This window comes from Euprymna scolopes, chromosome 46 (assembly GCF_053919585.1).
Source record: "Euprymna scolopes isolate OS-2025 chromosome 46, ASM5391958v1, whole genome shotgun sequence".
Taxonomy (NCBI): domain Eukaryota; kingdom Metazoa; phylum Mollusca; class Cephalopoda; order Sepiida; family Sepiolidae; genus Euprymna; species Euprymna scolopes.
In genome coordinates this window covers 163,090,943-163,111,851 of record NC_136527.1, presented here as the reverse complement: position 1 = coordinate 163,111,851, position 20,909 = coordinate 163,090,943, and the positions used below count along the sequence as shown (strand labels likewise).

At 28.9% G+C, this 20,909-nt stretch overlaps 1 long non-coding RNA gene across 1 annotated transcript; it reads right to left on the bottom strand.

Annotated features, from left to right (window-relative positions):
• Positions 1-1,295: 1,295 nt before the first annotated feature.
• Positions 1,296-16,101, bottom strand: LOC145271319 (uncharacterized). The gene is made up of 2 exons (XR_013865820.1): positions 15,830-16,101; positions 1,296-3,513 (listed from the first exon to the last, which is right to left on the bottom strand). It is a non-coding gene; the product is annotated as an uncharacterized LOC145271319 (long non-coding RNA).
• Between the last annotated feature and the right edge of the window lie 4,808 nt (positions 16,102-20,909).

The following is a 20,909-nucleotide window of genomic DNA, read 5'->3' as shown; positions in this document are numbered from 1 at the left end:
TATCATACATGAGACCTTGGTATTTGGTCTGTTTCTCTCTTTCAGCTCTGTTAAGACCGCCATCATTAGGAACACTCACTTCAATCAAGGTTGCAACTCTCTCTGACTTATTCCATATAACTATGTCAGGTTTCACAGCAGCATTTTCAAGGTAGGTGGCTGTAGGGATTACATGGTCGTAATGTATGGTATATAAATCATTACCAACTGTTTTTTCAGGTTGGTGTTCCCAGGACTTGCTGCTACACTGGATGTTTAATTTTTTACAGATGATCCAGTGGAGGTACTTGCATACTCCATCATGTCTCGCTGTATAGTAGCCGTCCCCTAGAAGAACTTTGCAACTTGATATCAGATGACCAATACTTTCCAATTCTGTGTGGCAGAATCTGCATTTATTGTCATTACTGATCCCTGCCATCTTCTTGAATGCATTGGTCATCAATCCCTGGTCTTGGGACGCGATTATGACCCTTTCCTGATCGTGGTGGAGGGATCCTCTTTTGAGCCAGTCCAAAGAACCTTCTTTATCTATGTATTCCCGAGAAAGTTCCCCCAGAAAATACTTTGCACGCTGATGTTGTTCCCATTATTTAAGGTTCATCTGTTGAAAGGTCTCGGTATATTTCTGACGGCTCTTTCTTGCTATTTCTGTGGCACACTTGTTTGGTGTTTCGTCCTCATCTGAGAGACAACTCTTACCAAAATGTTTGGTCAGCTGGGTGACTGATGTTGTTCTGCTGGCTCTTGTCTCCTGATGTTCATATACTATTGAGAGGGTGTCATTCTGGGAGCTTCTCAGATACTGACCGGTGCTCACAATAGTTGCCCTATGTTGATGATTAATCTCTGAGAGTCCCAGACCTCCTTCTCCCCTGGGCACATACAGCCTTGGTAGACACTGATTTCTATATATTATTTTATGAAGCGTTAGTAGCTTCCGTGTCTTTACATCTAGCCGGTTGATGTATTTTTGTGGCCAGTCAATGATACCAAAGCTGTATGTTATTACTGGCATAGCAAGCTGGTTTATGGCAGTAATTTTATTTTTATTGGTGAGCTGGGTTTTGCATATTTTCCTCACCCGGCGTACATATTCTTTACTAATCTTCTCCCTCATCTTGGCATGTTGTATGTTCTCGTTTTCCTCAATGGCAAGGTACTTGTAAGGCTCATCTCCGGTGTGAGTTCTCATATATCTAACTAAATTTGATCTATTAGTAAAGGAATATCCACACACTTCACAGGAATGTGGTTTTCCCTTTTTTTTAATTTTTATTTTTTATTTTTCTTCCTTTGAAGATTGTAATGTCGGGTATGGGGCAGCCAAACCAGCTGCCAACATTGCCCCGCTTTTTTATTAAAACCAACCGAGAGCTCTTTTTAGTATCCTCGCTGTTCCCTTAAGTGCGATTGTCTGAATCTCTTTTGCACTTGGTTCACCAGGAATATTAGTTAGGTAGGACTTCAGGTTCTTCTTCATAAGTCCTGTGGCACCTATGATAACTGGTATGATCGATATCCCCTTAGGTTCCAGTTTCTTTTCATATCATACATGAGATCTTGGTATTTGGTCTGTTTCTCTCTTTCAGCTCTGTTAAGACCGCCATCATTAGGAACACTCACTTCAATCAAGGTTGCAACTCTCTCTGACTTATTCCATATAACTATGTCAGGTTTCACAGCAGCATTTTCAAGGTAGGTGGCTGTAGGGATTACATGGTCGTAATGTATGGTATATAAATCATTTCCAACTGTTTTTTCAGGTTGGTGTTCCCCAGGACTTGCTGTTACACAGGATGTTTAATTTTTTACAGATGATCCAGTGGAGGCACTTGCATACTCCATCATGTCTCGCTGTATAGTAGCCGTCCCCTAGAAGAACTTTGCAACTTGATATCAGAATACCAACACCAATGTTGATTTTTCAGTAAAAAAATATCCACACACTTCACAAATATGTGGCTTTTCCCCAGTGTGAGTTCTCATATGACTCAGTAAATCTGATTTTTCAGTAAACGAATATCCACACACTTTACAAGAATGTGGCTTTTCCCCAGTGTGAGTTTTCATATGTCTCACTAATTTTGATTTTTCAGTAAAAGAATATCCACACACTTTACAAGAATGTGGTTTTTCCCTTTTTTTTATTTATTTTACTTCAGTAAGTATTAAGAGATCAAGGGACTCCCTCCTGGAGCTAACAATTGATTCTGCTATGATTTAAATTTATATCTGAGGGCTCTTTTAAGAATAGATGCTGTTCCCTTTATGGCTGCTATTTGCTATTTTCACAGTGTGAGTTCCCATATGTCTCAGTAAATCTGATTTTTGAATAGACGAATATCCACACACTTCACAAGAATGTGGCTTTTCCCCAGTATGAGTTTTCATATGCTTCACTACGTTTGATTTTTCAGTAAAAGAATGTCCACACACTTTACAAGAATGTGGCTTTTCCCCAGTGTGAGTTCTCATATGTCTCACTAATTTTGATTTTTGAATAGACGAATATCCACACACTTCACAAGAATGTGGCTTTTCCCCAGTGTGTGTTCTCATATGTGTAACTAATGTTGATTTTTGAATAGACGAATAACCACACACTTCACAAGAATGTGGTTTTTCCCCAGTGTGTGTTCTCATATGTCTAACTAATGTTGATTTTTGAGAAAAAGAATATGCACACACTCTACAAGAATGTGGCTTTTCCCCAGTGTGAGTTCTCATATGCCTCACTAAATTTGATTTTTGAGTAAACGAATATCCACATACTTTACAAGAATGTGGGTTTTCCCCAGTGTGAGTTCTCATGTGTATCACTAATTTCGATTTTTCAGTAAAAGAATATCCACACACTTTACAAGAATGCGGTTTTTCTCCGGTGTGAGTTCTCATATGTCTTACTAAATGTGATTTATTAGTAAAGGAATATCCACACACTTCACAAGAATGTGGCTTTTCCCCAGTGTGAGTTCTCATATGTGTCACTAAATTTGATTTTTGAGTAAACGAATATCCACACACTTTACAAGAATGTGGCTTTCCCTTCAGATGTATATTCATATTTAAACATAAATTGCTCCTGGTGCAAGATTATAACTTCCAAGTTATAAACAACATTTTAATCTGAGTTGTTGATGCAAGTTAGATTTTATACTAAAGAAATTTCAATTTGTATCACTTACTTTATTTGATAAGATATATGTCGTTGTGTAAAAGTTAAAATATTCTATTTTGTAAATTAGGAGATTCTTCTGAAATGTTAAATTCGATATCTTATGATTTATTAAAACATTAAACAAAAATTTCACAAATTGAATTATGTGTGATGTTCTTATCACTATTTGCTAAACAATCCAGATAAAATAACTCTTCACACATATCTTTCTAATAAAGTTGTGTGCAGACGTTTTCTGTTGACAGCTACGTAAAGATATAATTGTGTAAAGAATACTCTTTAAGGAGTAAGGTGATCCTTTAATATCCATTAAAACGTTCAAGCAGGAACATCTGTAAGTAAAAACAAATTAAATTAAATATTTTAATATCATTGTTTATTTTAATCGTACCAACAAAACAAGAAACATAACCTTATAAAACATTTCCAAATCACAAAAACTCTTAATTCACATTCATATTGTTGTAATATTTAATACTATTCATAGTATTTTGTAATAGATAAATGAATTATGCAATTAATAAAGTAAAATAAACAATAATAGTAAGAATTGTAGGAACAGTACCCATACAACTACCATAGTTGCTACTGATAATAATAAAAATATATTGCAAACAATAGAAATATTATAAGTTTATATTACAGGAAAATTGAATTTAAATACTCATTAAATTAAAGTTAATAATACAAATCAATATATAATCTAGTTACTTAGCAATGGATACTAATATGGTCTTTTAAAATAGCTTTCGTTTTAAGTCATATGTGTGGAAATATAACCGCTTATTTCTAATGTGTTTGATATTAAACTGAATATTTTCATAACATTACATATTTATTAATATTCATAATAATTTAATGCAACAGAATTAGGTTCTTATTTTTTGTACTTTTTTTAGAAATCAACAGTTTTTCATTCAACGAATTATTTTATCGAACGCTTGTGAATGCATTACTATAATTCCTATATTTTATTATCCCACTGATATAAACCGTTTTAATAATCGATTAGTGCAGTTTTATTTATTTATTTTAATAATCGATTAGTGCAGTTTTATTTTTTAATTAACGTCTGATAATACATATTAATATACCTTAAAAAGCTCTCGAAGCTGTAAATTGGTTACCTTACCTCCATTACAGAACTGATATTCTTAGTAGTTACTTTTTTAATTTTTATTAAAATAAGTATTTTTGTATTGCAATTTAAGAAATTATTTAATTCAACTTTTTTAGCATATTTTTGTTATTCATATATTTTTTGTTTCTTTATGATATTTTATTCTGATTATTTTCACCTTCTGATAGTATAAATTATTAAAATGTATTAATGTTGAAAGTTTAGTATAAATTTAAATATGGCCTGTAAAATGAGTCTATTCAATTCATGCTCTACGAACTAAACGTCTTTCTTCTGCATATCAGTATGTCTTTAATGTTTTATATATAACATGTCTTACTGTCTTTAATGTTTTATATATAACAAGTCTTACTGTCTTTAATGTTTTATATATAACAAGTCTTACTGTCTTTAATGTTTTATATATAACAAGTCTTACTGTCTTTAATGTTTTATATATAACAAGTTTTACTGTCTTTAATGTTTTATATATAACAAGTCTTACTGTCTTTAATGTTTTATATATAACAAGTCTTACTGTCTTTTAAACCTTTTTATTTCGCTTTGAAGTTACGTTTCATTTACTTTTTTTACTGGATTTTGGATTTTTATGTCTGTTAAACGTTTCTAAGCAGCTTTTAAAATATATTTCCTTTTTGAACCAAGAAAAAGTGAACAGTTTCTTCTTTGATGAACTGATAAAAATGTCTGATAATTTGATTGGTTTATGCAATGAAACACGTGTAAGACGCAGTAATTTAAACAATATGAATGTGAATTAAATGCTTAATAAAGTTACATATGCTCTGAAAGTGTAAATCATTTTCATTGAGTTAAATAAACCGTTGCATTTTAAGATATGTTTATTGAATAAATACATTATAAACGTATATTGTTTTAAGGAAAATATGCATGTGCGCATGTGTGTGTGACAATCTTGATGTAATATTTTTCATTGTTATAATGAGAGAAATATATCTAGGTTTATTTCTGCCTTCCTAAAGCACATGCATATACTGTATATAAAATATGTAAATTTATCAAAATTATCGACTATTTCTTATAAAGGATTTATTTAATGCCGAAAACGTTACTAATTCGGTTCGAAAACCTACATTAAAATCTGTACATTTATTTTTTATTAGTTATTTTTTGTTTTCCGTATATATATTTATCAAATTTAAAGCATATTATTAACATTTATAGATTGTTTAAGGATATCCGTTTATCGCTAATTCATCTGAACATAGAAATTGTTGTTACTACGTGTTTAACTTATCAGTGAGTTAATATTTAATCTTTATGTGACGAATTCTAGCTGGACTTACCAGCCCATTTAACGTCATTTTAACTATTGGTTAAAACAAAATTGTTATTTAATAATCTGTTAATACACAATTTACATAGTAAGGATGTTACAAAGCCTGCTTAAAACTTGCTAGAAAATTACATAAGAGTATTCTATACGTAAACAAAGCTAAGATTACCATATGTATTCTAGCCAAATATGGCTTCGTGCAACTACCAAGACCATATTTGTCTTAGACTTCTAAAAAAGTTTCAGGTATACGCTCTGCACCAACATACTTACTCCCGACCAATCAGACAAACATCAAAATCCAACCATTCTCCTTTGTTGATGCTTGTAAGACTTCTATTATTTGAGAAAAAAAGTTTAAAAATGGGGTTGAATTGTTTTATTTTAAAATATTTGTCCATTCTTAATTCATCTGAACGTTAAAATTATTTGGAATCATAGACGTTTAACTTATAAGTGAGTTTAATGTTTTATATTTAAATATTAGTAAGACTAAATATTTAAATTATTATTAACATATAACAAACACTTAACCTAATTATATTATTTTGATTTTTTACTAAACATTTTATAACAATACAACTACCACATATAGATTAATATTTTCCTTGCTTGGGACAATTACATTTTCTATTTCTTCTCGTGTATTTCTCAATGTGTCAATCCTATTATTCCAAACCAATGAAGAAAAATATTTGTTCATCTCTAATTCAGCTTAACATATTTTTTAAAACATAATCACATGTAAGATCAGCACATTTAATAATAAATCTATGAAAATGGTTTTATGTTTAGAAAGTTAATTCTGTTTCCTATTTTTAAGGAATATAGTTTTAAGAGATTTTATAGTGAATTGTTATAGGCAATAAAAACGGACAGAGTAGAGCTCCACGTCTACAGCTTTGAAGTGAAAGGTACTGGAATAATATGATGTATTATAACGAGGTACCTGAACAGTGAATTAATTAACACTAGATAAACAAGTCAAACGAGCAGAAACTTGTCATTATTATTGATTTTTTTGTTGAATAAAATATTATTTCATATGATTATCATTATTATTGAACACCATTCATACATTCATATGATTATCATTATTTTTGAATAAATAAGATTTCATATGATTATCATTATTATTGAGTTTTTTATAGAATAAAATATTATTTCATATGATTATGATTATTATTGAGTTTTTTTATTGAATAAAATAAGATGTCATATGCTAATCATTATTATTTGTTTTTTTTTAATTAAATATTATTTCATAGGATTATCATTATAATTGAGGTTTTCATTGAATTAAATAGTATTTCATATGATTATCATTATTATTGAGTTTTTATGATTATCATTATTATTGAGTTGTTTATTGAATTAAATATTATTTCATATGATTATCATTATTATAGGGGTTTTTATTGAATAAAATAAGATATATGATTATCATTATTATTGTATAAATAAGATTTCATATGATTATCATTATTATTGAGTTTTTTATTGAATTAAATATTTCATATGATCATCATTAAATTGAGTTTTTTATTGAATAAAATATTATTTCATGATTATAATATTATTGAGTTTTTATTGAATTAAATATTATTTCATATGATCATGATAATTATTGATTTTTTTATTTAATTAAATATTATTTCATATGATTATCATTATTATTGAGTTTTATTGAATTAAATATTATTTCATATAGTTATCATTATTATTGAGTTTTTATTGAATAAAATATTTCATATGATTATCATTATTATTGAGTTTTTATTGTATTAAATATTATTTCATATGATTATTTTTATTAATGAGTTTTTTTGTTTAATTACATATTATTTTATATGATCATCATTATTATTGAGTTTTTATTGAATTATGATTTTCATGATTTTTGAGTTTTTTATTGAATTAAATATTATTTCATTTGATTATATTATTTCATTATTATTGAGTTTTTTATTGAATTAAATATGATTTCACATAGTTTTCATTATTATTGATTTTTTTTATTGAATTCAATATGATTTCTTAGTATTATCATTATCTTTGAGTTTCTTATTGAATTAAATATTTCATATGATTATCAGTAATATTGAGTTTTTTATAGAATTAAATATTATTTCATATGATTTTCATTATTATTGAGATTTTTATTAAATTAAATATGATTTCATATGACTATCATTTGTTAACGACTTTAAAGTGTTTCTCCCTTTAACATCGAAAGTTTTTAAGTGCTATATTGAAAGATATGCTAATTCAACGAACCCATAGTATCCATATTGTCATTAAATATCATCTTTACTGTTTGTATAGCAGACTTTACCCGGACATTAAATTGTATTATGTGTAAGGAATGTGTAACAACTCACCTGCCAATCGATTGGCCTAAAAACGTTTGTGTGTTGTATCAATACTAATTCATATTCACATAATAATCAGACAATATATATCTCATCAGCAAGTTTATATTTAATCTTTAACTATTGATTAAAACAAAATATTTTTAATACACAATTCACATAGTAAGAGAGTCTCAAATATACGCTCTGCACAAACATACCTACTCTCGACCAATCGGACAAACATCAAAATCCAACCATTCTCCTTTGTTGATTGTAAGGCTTCTATTGTTTGAGACGAAACAAATTTAAAATTGGATTGAAATGTTTTATCTTAAAATATTTGTTCATTTTTTTATTCATCTAAACGTTAAAATAATTTGCAATCATAGACCTTTATATTAAGCGAATTTAATGTTTTATATTTAAATATTAGTAAGACAAATTTTGCATGTCGTTTATATTTTACGCATTTAACATGATAAACAATATGGTTACAATTTATTGTGGTAGAGAGGAAGTTGTATCGGTTTCAGTTTTCTTGTGTTTGTTGAGGGAGAATAAGAGCCAAGTGTCGTTAACTATTCTACAAATTCATGTAAAAATTTAATAAACAAAATATACTGAAAAAGTATCCTTATTGGCGTTTCAAAAACAACACACATTGCAACTGAAACATAATGAGATACTATGGATTATGGGCCATATCAGCAGAGGTTTTCCCTGTAAGTTGTGATGTGATATGTCTGTTTACATCACATTTAAGTTTAGCATGTCTATATAGTCAGGAAAACAAGGAACAGGGAGAGAATTACAAATGTTTTCATGAACTTTTTTTCTGTCATTGTTAAGTCAAAATTGAAAGGGAGAAACAAAAAAAACTCATATAAGTTTACAGCTTTGAATAGAAAGGTACTGGAATATGATGATGTATTATAATGAGTTACCTAAACAGAGAATTGATGAAAAGTAACACTAGATCAACAAGTCAAACGAGCACAAAATTAATTGTCGGCCATGGTTTGTGTTTTGATATTATTATTATTATTGAGTTTGTTATATTTAATTAAATATTATTTCCTATAATTATCATTACTATTGAGCTTTTATTGAATTAAGTAAAATTTTATATGATTATCATTATTGAGTTTGTTGTATTGAATTAAATAGGATTTCATATGATTATCATTAGTATTGAGTATCCATATTGTCATTAAATATCATCTTTACTGTTTGTATAGCAAACTTTACCCGGACATTTAATTGTATTATGTGTACGGAGTGTGTAACAACTCACCTGCCAAATCGATTGGCCTTAAAATGTTTATGTGTTGTATCAATAGTGATTCATCTTCACATAATAATCAGACAATATATATATTGTGCGGTTGTACTTCATTGTTAGGTGAGCATTGGATTAGATAGGCTTACCTAACATTTCTGAGCTGGCACTATCCATTTTGTGTGTGGTTTATAAGATGCAGACTTAATAGGTATGAAGTTATTTAATTAGAACTACAGCACAAGTTGTTCACAGGAGAGACTTTATAGAATTTTATGATCTCCACAGAATATATTCTTACAAAGTGCTGAAACCTTTTGGATTTAAATTTGTGACCCCAGCTTTTAAGAGTTTGTAAGAGTTGGTATTTTTTAAAAGTTTTTTACACAATAATTAATATATTTTTTTCAAATTAAAGAAAAGTTTTTAATTATTATATTTTTCAAAAGTTGTTTTTACACAATAATTAATATATTTTTTCAAGTTTAAGAAAAGTTTTAAATTATCATATTTTTTAAGTTTTATTTACACAATAATTAATATATTTTTTCAAGTTTAAGAAAAGGTTTTAATTATTATATTTTTCAAAAGTGGTTTTACACAATAATTAATATATTTTTTCAAGTTTAAGAAAAGTTTTAAATTATTATATTTTTTTGTCAGTGAAAATTTTATGTTTGAAATTTTATATACCTACGTTTGACTTATGTTATTTTACAAAAGAGTCCGCATTTATCAAGGCCCAGATGCCACTCGAGAATAAGGGTTAATAAGCATACAGTGGTCAATGGAACACTGTCGTCTTAATTGTAAATGGAAATTTGAAAAATTCGATTACTTAAAGGAAACGGCTCATTAAGAACATGCTTAGGTAGGACTTGAAAATGACGATATTATAGTCAACTGGCAAAGAGGCAAATGGAAGAGGTGTGCATTCTAAGGAAGAAACTTTGTTCATGGAATCTATGTTTATGTTCAGGCACAGATAAAGTGTGGGGGAAATTATTGATAATTTTTTTCAACTAGACGAGTGTTTCTCGTGAAAGTTTGGCGAGGGGGCTATAGACTGAAGCTCAGACGAGCATGTACCATGAAAATAATGATAAAGCAGAGACAGGCTGTGAGAAAGAGTTTGCAGGGAAGAGAAAATGGCATCACCCACTAGACTATGAAGTCTACTTTTAACTCTGCCAAGGCAGAGAACATGAGTTGGAATAGATACATCGAGATCATTGCCAAGACTGCTGCAAATGTGGGCTCTCTCTACCTTGCTAGAAAGTTAGTTACACTTGAAAATATCCTATACCTCTACCAAGCTAACATTCGCCCATGTATGGCGTATTGTTGTGACATTTGGGCTGGTGCATCAGCTACTAGTCTATCGCTCCTGGGCAGGGTTCAAAAGAGAGTCACCAACTTGATAGATCCTGAACTGTCATCTAAGCTTCATCCCCTGTCCCATCAACAAAATATTGCATCCATCCGCTTGTTTTACAAGTATTTTAATGGTATATGTTCTGATGAACTACAAGCTCTTGAACCCTCTTAATGAAAATACCCCCGACAAACCCGACAGGCAGCAAAGTCCCACCCCAACACAGTAGAAATCCCTAGATGTATGAAAACCTTCTATTCTAATAGTTTCTTCCCTAGAACTTCTAGACTAGGTGTGTCAGAAACTTTGTGAAAAATATTGAATAATTCCACCCTTGTCTTTCCAAGCTTATAACTACTCGAAAAATGTAATTAAACGCCTAATGTTTTCTTAATTAAAGGAGCAAGGACCGAGGTTTCAGTTAAAAAACAGAAACAAACAACGTGTTAAAAAAAAGGTTTTAAACTTCGGACTTCAAAGGTCAATTTCTAAAAAAACACTTTTTTTGTTTTAAAGTTGAATATATTATTTATCGATCTTTTATCTTCAATTTGTGATATATAACACTTTGATGAGTAAATTAATTATTTACTTTTTAATAGACATTTCAAAATAGGGGCGTGAATTAATTAGACCCCTGTCTTTCCAAGTTATAACTACTCGAAAAATGTAATTCAACCCCTATTTTTTTTTCAATTAAAGGAGCAAGGACCAAGGTTTCATTTAATAAAAAAAAACAACGTGGTTTAAAAAAGGGGTTTTAAACTTCGGATTTTACAGGTAAATTTCTAAAAAACACTACTTTTTTGTTTTAAATTTGGATATATTATTTATTGATCTTATCTCCAATTTGTGATATATATATAAACTTTGGTGAATAAATTAATTATTTACTTTTTAATAGACATTTCAAAATGGGAGTAGTGTGAATTAAAAAAAAACGTTTGTCTAAAATATTATATTCGGTTTATTGGAAAGAGCATAAAATTTCAATTGATCCTGAAAATATCGTAAAAATAGAATCAATAGAAAAATTTTGATAGATTTTTAAAGTTTAAAAATTGAAAAATACTGAACTCGTAAAATTCAATTGATTTCATTACTGTTTTTTTTAAATTAAAAATATTTCTATGACTTTTTATACAACTTTAATAATTTATTTTTGAAGTATAATCCATAAAGAAAATAAACAACCCACTTTTAAAAGAGAAACTACGAGTTTTTTTTTAAATATTTTATACAGGGTTTCGTGTTAGGGGTGTCAAAAATTCCTACAAAAATTCTGATACACCTACTGTAAACACACTCTTTGCTGCTCAACTCCCTACATAGTATCCCTGCAACTTTGGCACTTTGATGTAGGGGGCTACTATCAGGGACCTATGTGCCGTGTTTTGTATAATTAAAAAATAACGGGTAAAACCAAACAGGAGACCCATATAAAAAAGTAAATTTATTGGACTTAAGGAGTCGGAGTTTGATAAAAAAATTCCGACTCCGACTCCTAGTACTCTTAGAAATCCAAATCGAATCAAATTATTGTGTTTATGATAAACATTATGATTTAGCTACATAATAGATAATTGTTGACATAAAACTACATCTAAAAGAAACAAATAAAAAAATCTCTAAAAAAAACCCCGAAAAACTATACTGGTTGTGATTGTAAATATTTACAAATTATTTTGTTCTATATAAAGTTTCTGTTAATTAGTGATGCCCAATAAATGAAGGATCATTTTATGTAAACTTAAATAAAATTATCTTTATTCGAAAATCCCAAATATTGAATAAAATATCAAAATTCAAACAATTCTCTAGTGACATATTAGGTAAATGTTGACAGAAAAGTATTTGTAAAAATATTTTTAAAAAAGAATAAAAATATAAAAAAAAAACATTTTGTGCTCAGTTGTCTGACAATTCGACAAACTTTGGATCAACTTATTTTGTTCATGGTAAACATTATTATTTTCTCAGAAATAACAAAAATAAATAAACTCATTTTTGATTAAAAAAATCCAAGTATCAGATTGAATCATCTATTATTAAAAAGATTAGGAAGGGGTGGGTGCTCATTTTCACTTGAATTTATGAAACAAAGGCGTCAGTATTAATTTTTTTTTTTCATTCTATTTTTCGGAATATTTTTAATGGCTTTTCAGACGTAATGGCAAACAAAAAATTTATTTTATTTAATTTTTTTTATTAAAACTATGTTGAATTCGATTGTAAACATTTATCAATTATTTTTTTCTTTATTAAGTTTCTATTATATGCTTATCTTATGTAAACGTAATAAAAAGAATCATTTTATGTAAACGAAATAAAAGAATCATTTTATGTAAACGTTTTATGTAAACGTAATAAAAGAATCATTTTATGTAAACGAAATAAAAGAATCATTTTATGTAAACGAAATAAAAGAATCATTTTATGTAAACAAAATAAAAGAATCATTTTATGTAAACGAAATAAATTAATCATTTTATGTAAACGAAATAAAAGAATCATTTTATGTAAACGAAATACAATAATAATTTTATGTAAACGAAATAAAAGAATCATTTCATGTAAACGAAATAAAAGAATCATTTTATGTAAACGTAATAAAAGAATCATTTTATGTAAACGTAATAAAAGAATCATTTTATGTAAACGAAATAAAAGAATCATTTTATGTAAACGAAATAAAAGAATCATTTTATGTAAACGAAATAAAAGAATCATTTTATGTAAACGTAATAAAAGAATCATTTTATGTAAACGAAATAAAATAATCATTTTATGTAAACGTAATAAAAGAATCATTTTATGTAAACGAGATAAAATAATCATTTTATGTAAACGTAATAAAAGAATCATTTTATGTAAACGAAATAAAAGAATCATTTTATGTAAACGAAATAAAAGAATCATTTTATGCAAATGAAATAAAAGAATCATTTTATGTAAACGAAATAAAAGAATCATTTCATGTAAACGAAATAAAAGAATCATTTTATGTAAACGTAATAAAAGAATCGTTTTATGTAAACAAAATAAAAGAATCATTTTATGTAGGCACCGCCAAAACTGGGGGGGCAGGTCAGTACTTTTTGACGGACCGTCTTTTTAAAAATCTACCAAAAATCAGGTAATTATCCGATCAATACGAAATTTTCAGCGATTATTAGGAGAAGAATGAACTTTATAACAGTGTACTTATTTTTCATAAACGATATATATATATATATATTTTTTTGCTTACAAAACCCCCCTTGTTTTGAAGTGGGAACAAATATGCTTAAAATAATCATCTGAAACTGAAATCAACATATTGTGTTGTTGTAAGGGACAGAATTATAGATTCCAAAAAAAAAAAAAAAAAATTGTTTGCATACCTTATTTTGACGTCTGAATATCAGAACTTCGATTGTGTTTAATTATCCCGCTTTTGAGTTTTGAAGTGTGAAATTCGGTGAATATGTTAAGTAAAATAATTAATTTAAGTTAAGCAAAACGAAAAAAAAATTTTTTTAATATTTATACGAAAAAAGCTATTTTAAAATTTTTGATAAATAAATTAACAATTTTTTTTTAGCGAGCCGAATAATGCATGACCATTATTAAACAGAGCATGCTTTGAATAATCGATACCAAAAAAAAAAAAATTCGATAAATATTGTGCCCTTTGTGTTAAAAATAGCATCATTTTTTTCGATCCCGTTTGAAAACGTTTGCCGCCTTTCGACTACGGTGGACCAAACGCGCTGAAATAATTTTTTTTTATTCTGCTTTAAATTGCCCCCCCCCCATTTTGGGGAGCCTGGCCCCCACACACATACACATTAAAAAGCAAACGCATACAAATGGTCACCCATCTGGTACTGGCCAGCCTCAGCTTAATAATACATTGAAATTTTCGTCACTGAAAAATAAGTTTTTTTGGCCTGTTTGGTCTTCCATAGTTTTCTCCTGATCAGACGCAAACGTAAACAGAGTCGCGAAATCGACGCGAAATCTGGTTAGCTATATGAATAAGTGGAATTATTTGAAATTCAGGTACTTATATTATAATATTTTTGCATATTCTCTTAGAAAATCATCGTAAATCTTAGTTAGACAATAAATAAATTAATTAATTATTTCAAAAACCCTTTTTTTTAAATATTTAAGTACGTTTTTTGTGCAAGACAAAAAATGTCAATTGTTAACTTTTTGGGAAAATTTAACATTTAAAATTGAATTAAAAATAGTAGAAAAAGTTTTACATTATTCTGTTTTCTATATGATAAAATTCAGGGTTTTATCTTTCTGGAAAAAAAAAGTTACTCAGAAATAATGGATTTTAATAAATGTAATTTCGTTTTAAAAAACAACAACAACTTGATTTTGCGGCCATTTTTGGCGGTGCCTAATTTTATGTAAACAAAATAAAAGAATCATTTTATGTAAACGTAATAAAAGAATTATTTTATGTAAACGAAATAAAAGAATCATTTTATGTAAACGTAATAAAAGAATCGTTTTATGTAAACGTAATAAAAGAATCATTTCATGTAAACGTAATAAAATAATAATTTTATGTAAACGAAATAAAAGAATCATTTTATGTAAACGAAATAAAAGAATCATTTAATGTAAACGAAATAAAAAAAATCATTTTATGTAAACGTAATAAAAGAATCATTTTATGTAAACGTAATAAAAGCATCCTTATTCCATTATTCCCAAACCTTAAACATTGAATATAGGTACGGGCAAAAATATGCGGAAAATGGAGGACAGTTTTGAAAGCAGGTTTATCATAATTTTTTGTAGGTTTCCGATTACTTTATGATTGTATTTGAAAGATTAATTTACAAAAGGGAAAAAAAATATTTGTACACGTGAAAAAGAAGTTATGAAAATGTTCTCACGGCGAGCTACCCAATTCAGCTAAATTTTGAAGTTAAATAAATTCATCGTAAAAAATCCTTTAAAAGATAAGTATAAGTTTTCTGGGTCTATTTCAAAGATAATTAGTAAAGTAAAGTCGTAAGATATTGAATTAAAATAAAAAAAAAAAAAAACAAACACCTTGTTTGTACAAAACATAAATTAATTAGCCCCAAACTTGGATTTCAATAAAAAATAAACTTATTTTAATATTTAAGATTATTTTAAAGTTGTTGAATAATATTGTTGTCAAGTAAAAAAAAAATAAAGAAAGAAACTTACCTTCCATTCCAGAAATTTAATACGAAAAAAAAAAACGTTTTTCTTTTGTGTCCAACAACGCAGAAAATTTGTTTGTTTGTTAGGATTTCTTAATATGATCTTTAGTAAATTGATACAAATTTTGTTTTGTGTGTCCAATTCATTAAGCAATTAAATATATGAAAATATAAAAGAATCAAAATTAAAAGACAAAAAACACGATTTAAACGTGAAATTATTATAAGAAGAAAAAATCAACTGCTTCAGAACAAAGAACTTATGTTCATCGTAAAACGGTGTAATCATTATTTTGTTCCTCGTGTAAAAGATTGAACATTTCATTATGATTTGGATTAGTCGAACTACTGTTTACATCCACAATGAGAACAGTAATCCAAATAATCCAAATATCAAAAAATGCAAAACTGAATATTTCACATAAACAATTCAAAAGAAGGAATTGAACAAATAGCGAAGTCAATCAAATAACAAAAATTAGATTTGAACCAACAAGAAACAAAACAATGATTACATTATGAAATTGCGACTTATTTTTATCAGATTTGATTCCGTTAACTTTACGATGACCTTAACTTATAATTCCAGACTTACAAAATTCCCACTGTTTACATCTGGCTTTATTTGTCATGTTTTGCGCCCACCCATGTATTACCCCTTCCTTTGATAGAGAAGAAACGCAATGTTGTAAAATGTCCCGCATCCAAGGTGTGAATATGAGAAAAAAATCGATATTTAACAACATTCAGATCGCCGTGTAATTTGCTTGGACCCTACTTGTTTATTTAATTTATATATCTATATATATATATATATATATATATATATATATATATATATATATATATATATATATATATATATATATATATATATATATATTGCAAGGGAAAGGTAACTCTTCTGAAAGTTATGTCCCTTTACTAGTAAACATTACAATTCTCCAATTCGGGTTGGAATGGATTGTTCTATCTATCCTTACTTTAAATAAAAATACAATAATAAACAAAGGGGTTTATTTACAAGGGAAGAGTTACTCGACATCTTGTCTTATTCTCTTCCTGTCTTTTTCCTTCTATCTCAGTCACGTCAGAGGGTCAATATATCTCTAGTTCATTTCATTTATGGAGGGATGTTAGGTTATTCCATTACATCAATATATATATATATATATATATATATATATATATATATATATATATATATATATATATATATATATATATATATATATTGGCTGTGTGTGTGTGTGTGTGTGTGTGTGTGTGTGTGTGTGTGTGTTTACAGAAAGCTTAGATTAGTTCAAGGTCTCTCCAACCAATACTCATCTGTTTTATAACGAGAAGTGGAAACATATATATATATATATATATATATATATATATATATATATATATATATATATATATATATATACATAAGGAGTTCACGTTTAACTCTCGTTTTGTGAAATACACCCCCACCCCCACCCATATTTATCGGATGCGCCTTATTAAGTTTAAAGTCTAATTTCATTTTTTTTAAATATTAACTCTAATATTTATTTTAAAATTAACCTTTTAAATTTAAAATTTATCTCAATATCTAATTAAAATTCCATTTAATTATAGAAATGCATTTGAAAATTTCAAGGGCTGGGCGGTACTTGCCTTGCCTAAGGCATTTTTCTGCTATATTAATCTCGATATTATTGTATTCCTTTTTTTTAAATGGTTTTAAAGTGAAATAATTTGAGAAATACATTTTACAAAGTAGGATTAACAAAAAATACAATTTAAATCCATATTTACAAAGCTAAAAAAAATCAAATTTAGAAATCTTTAAAAAAAAGTGTAGTTAGTTTTTATTTAATTTTAAATTCTCCCCCAGTTTATATGTTTCTCAGCATTAGTTATAAATGTCTCTCAGCATCAGTTATAAATGTTTCTCCCAGAATATAAATGTCATTCCCGTTAAAAATGTTTCCCCCGTTATCTCTCATCCCGATATACACTCTGAGATATACACACGGTATATGCACACGCACTGATATATGTACACACGGTATATACACACACGCTGATATATGTACACACAGTATATACACACACAAACACACACACACACTGATGTACATAGATATGCACACACACTGATATATGTACATACGGTATATACAAACACACACTGATATATGCACACACGATACACACACACACACTGATATATGTACACACAGTATATATATATATACACACACACTGATATATGTACACACGGTATATACACACACTGATATATGTACACACGGTATATACACACACTGATATATGTACACTCGGTATATACACACACACTGATATATGTTAACACGGTATACACACACTGATATATGTACACACAGTATACACACACACACTAATACATGTACACACGATATATACATACACACACTGATATATGTACACACGGTATACACACACACACTGATACATGTACACACGATATATACATACACACACTGATATATGTACACACTGCTACATAACACTATCTCTTGCCATCGCCTAGGCTTATTGAACATTCTCTAGTAAAACACGAATATTTCCAAATGAACATTTCTTAACTGAGAATTAATTAGCAGATTTATCATTATGTAAAATATTATTTGTTCAATTAGTGTTTATTACTTGATGGTAATTCAAAGCATCGTAGTAGATACGTGTATAGTACAGTATAGTATGTCTTTTGGTAATCAATCCAAGCAATGCTTAGATTTCTCCGCAGCTTCTTACAACGCACAGTGATTTTCTTTTTAATCAGCAACCGATTCTTGATGCCAAAACACTTCCTGCTTCATACTGTTGGTTATTTTATAATAGACGATGTAGACAAGAATGGTTCATAGATGAAGTATGCAACTAGGAAAGTGAAAACTTATATATTGTAGAGGCACAGCAGATTTATGTGGACTTGTTGTGGCATTATGTCTCAATATTATAGACTTTTTTCTTTGTTTGAATTTACCAGACTTAGTAAAAGATTATGCATGTTTCCCCAAAATATGGCTTTGTCAATTTTAAACTTTTACAACACTTTACTGGAAATTAACAATATTAACATAGTGTGAAAGTAATATAAACATAATGAATTTGCTACAGAAAATATATTGGTTCCATATGCTAATCAATACATGAGAAAGTATTAACAACTGCACTAAAACTGCCAACTATGTAATAATCTAAGATTTTCAAGGTTTTAAATACAACATATTGTGTAACAATGAATCTGCTGGTCAATAAGTGAGAAGATGTAAACAACCTGAGCTAAAACTTCCAACAAAACCAAGAGAACCACCTGTTCCTTTGAATACCTAAGAGAGAATGCTGGCTGTAAATACTTCGTAGTTAAAGAGTATATAACGAGTCAAATGATGAACCATAATGGTCCAAAAAGTACATCAGTCTCGAATGATGAGAGATAAGGTTCGGGGAGAATTAATCAACCGCCATAATAAAAGAAATCTCACTTAAAATAACTGCCATCTTTTGAAGACCTAGGATGCTATCTGGCGGATTATGAAACAAGGTTCAAGAAGATTATATCAGTCTTGGATGTTTAGAAATAAGTTTTAGTGAAAATATATGAAGCGTTTAATCAAATTCTCACATTGGAAATATCACTTAAAATATATAACGCGCCTTAATCAAATTTTCACACCTGAAATATCACTAAAAATATATAAAGCGCCTTATTACAAATACCCTCATAAGAAATATTACTTAAAATATATAAATATATAAAACGTAAGGAAGAGGTGGCTGGTCACTTTTAATGCATCTAAAACCAAGCTTCTATCTTTACATCATCAACGCTCTGATCTCATCTGGCATCAATTGAAATGGATGCCCTCGTCTTGGGAAGGCTCCATGTTTTGATAAGCGCCTGGGTTTGACCTTTACTCCTGATCTGAAATGGAACACGTACATTAAATCTGTTGCCAGGGTCGCTGGAAAATGATGAGATACTTTTACCGCTCCAGTAGATATCTCACTCCTGATGCAATTTTCTATCTATATAAAAGCCAAATACGTTCAAGGATGGAGTACTGCTGCCATATCTGAGCAGAAGCTGCGAAAAATATTCTATTCTTCCTTGACAGAGTACAAAATAGACTTCGTAGCCTAGTGGGGGATGCCCTTTTCTCTTCCCTGCAACCTATATCTCACAGAAGGGACATTGCGAGCCTGTCGTTGTTTTATCCTTATTTCCATGGCAAGTGCTCGTATGAGCTCCAATCTAAGGTCCCCCTCGCCAATCTCTCATGAAAAACACCCGTCTAGCTGAAACTACTGTCAGTAATTTTCCCCACTATTTATCTGTTCCTAAATCCAAACGTAGATTCTATGAACAAAGCTTCTTTCTTAGAAGTGCACGCCCGTAGAACTCTCTTCCGTTTGCCTGTTTTCCACCTTACTACAACTTGGATGTCTTAAAGTCCAAAATAAACAAATTCCTGATAAACCGCCCCCTTAAGTAAGGCACTTTATTAGATTTCCATTACTAGCGATTACTACGATATTTTTCCATTGAGTACTGTACACACAATAACCCTTATCCCCGAGTGGCCTCCAGGCCTTAAGAAATAGTGACTTCTATGAAAATAAGCGCCTTATTCAAATTCTCACATCGAAATATCACTTAAAATAAATGTAATCAATTACCTGACAAAAACTGTCGTCTAATGGATGTTGCATTACTGACCACCATGCTACATAAAAACCGGAAATATGCTGCCTTAACATAATATCATTTACCAATATACAATGTAATACAGATGTGTACTTAAGAGTAATTTCAATCTGTACTTAATATGAACAAAAGGTAAGTTATCCTTTAAAGAACCTATAGATATAAATTAATCTCGAGAATCAAATGGTACAGAAGGACTTGAAAACAAAGTAAACTATGACGGAAGAAATACACTTGTTGTGGTAGGGATAATTTTCCCAACGAAAAATTTTTTGAAATTATGCAGAATCCTTGCAAGTGTATCAGAACTTTTGTATATGAACTATACTATATATAGTGTTTTTGCCTTTTC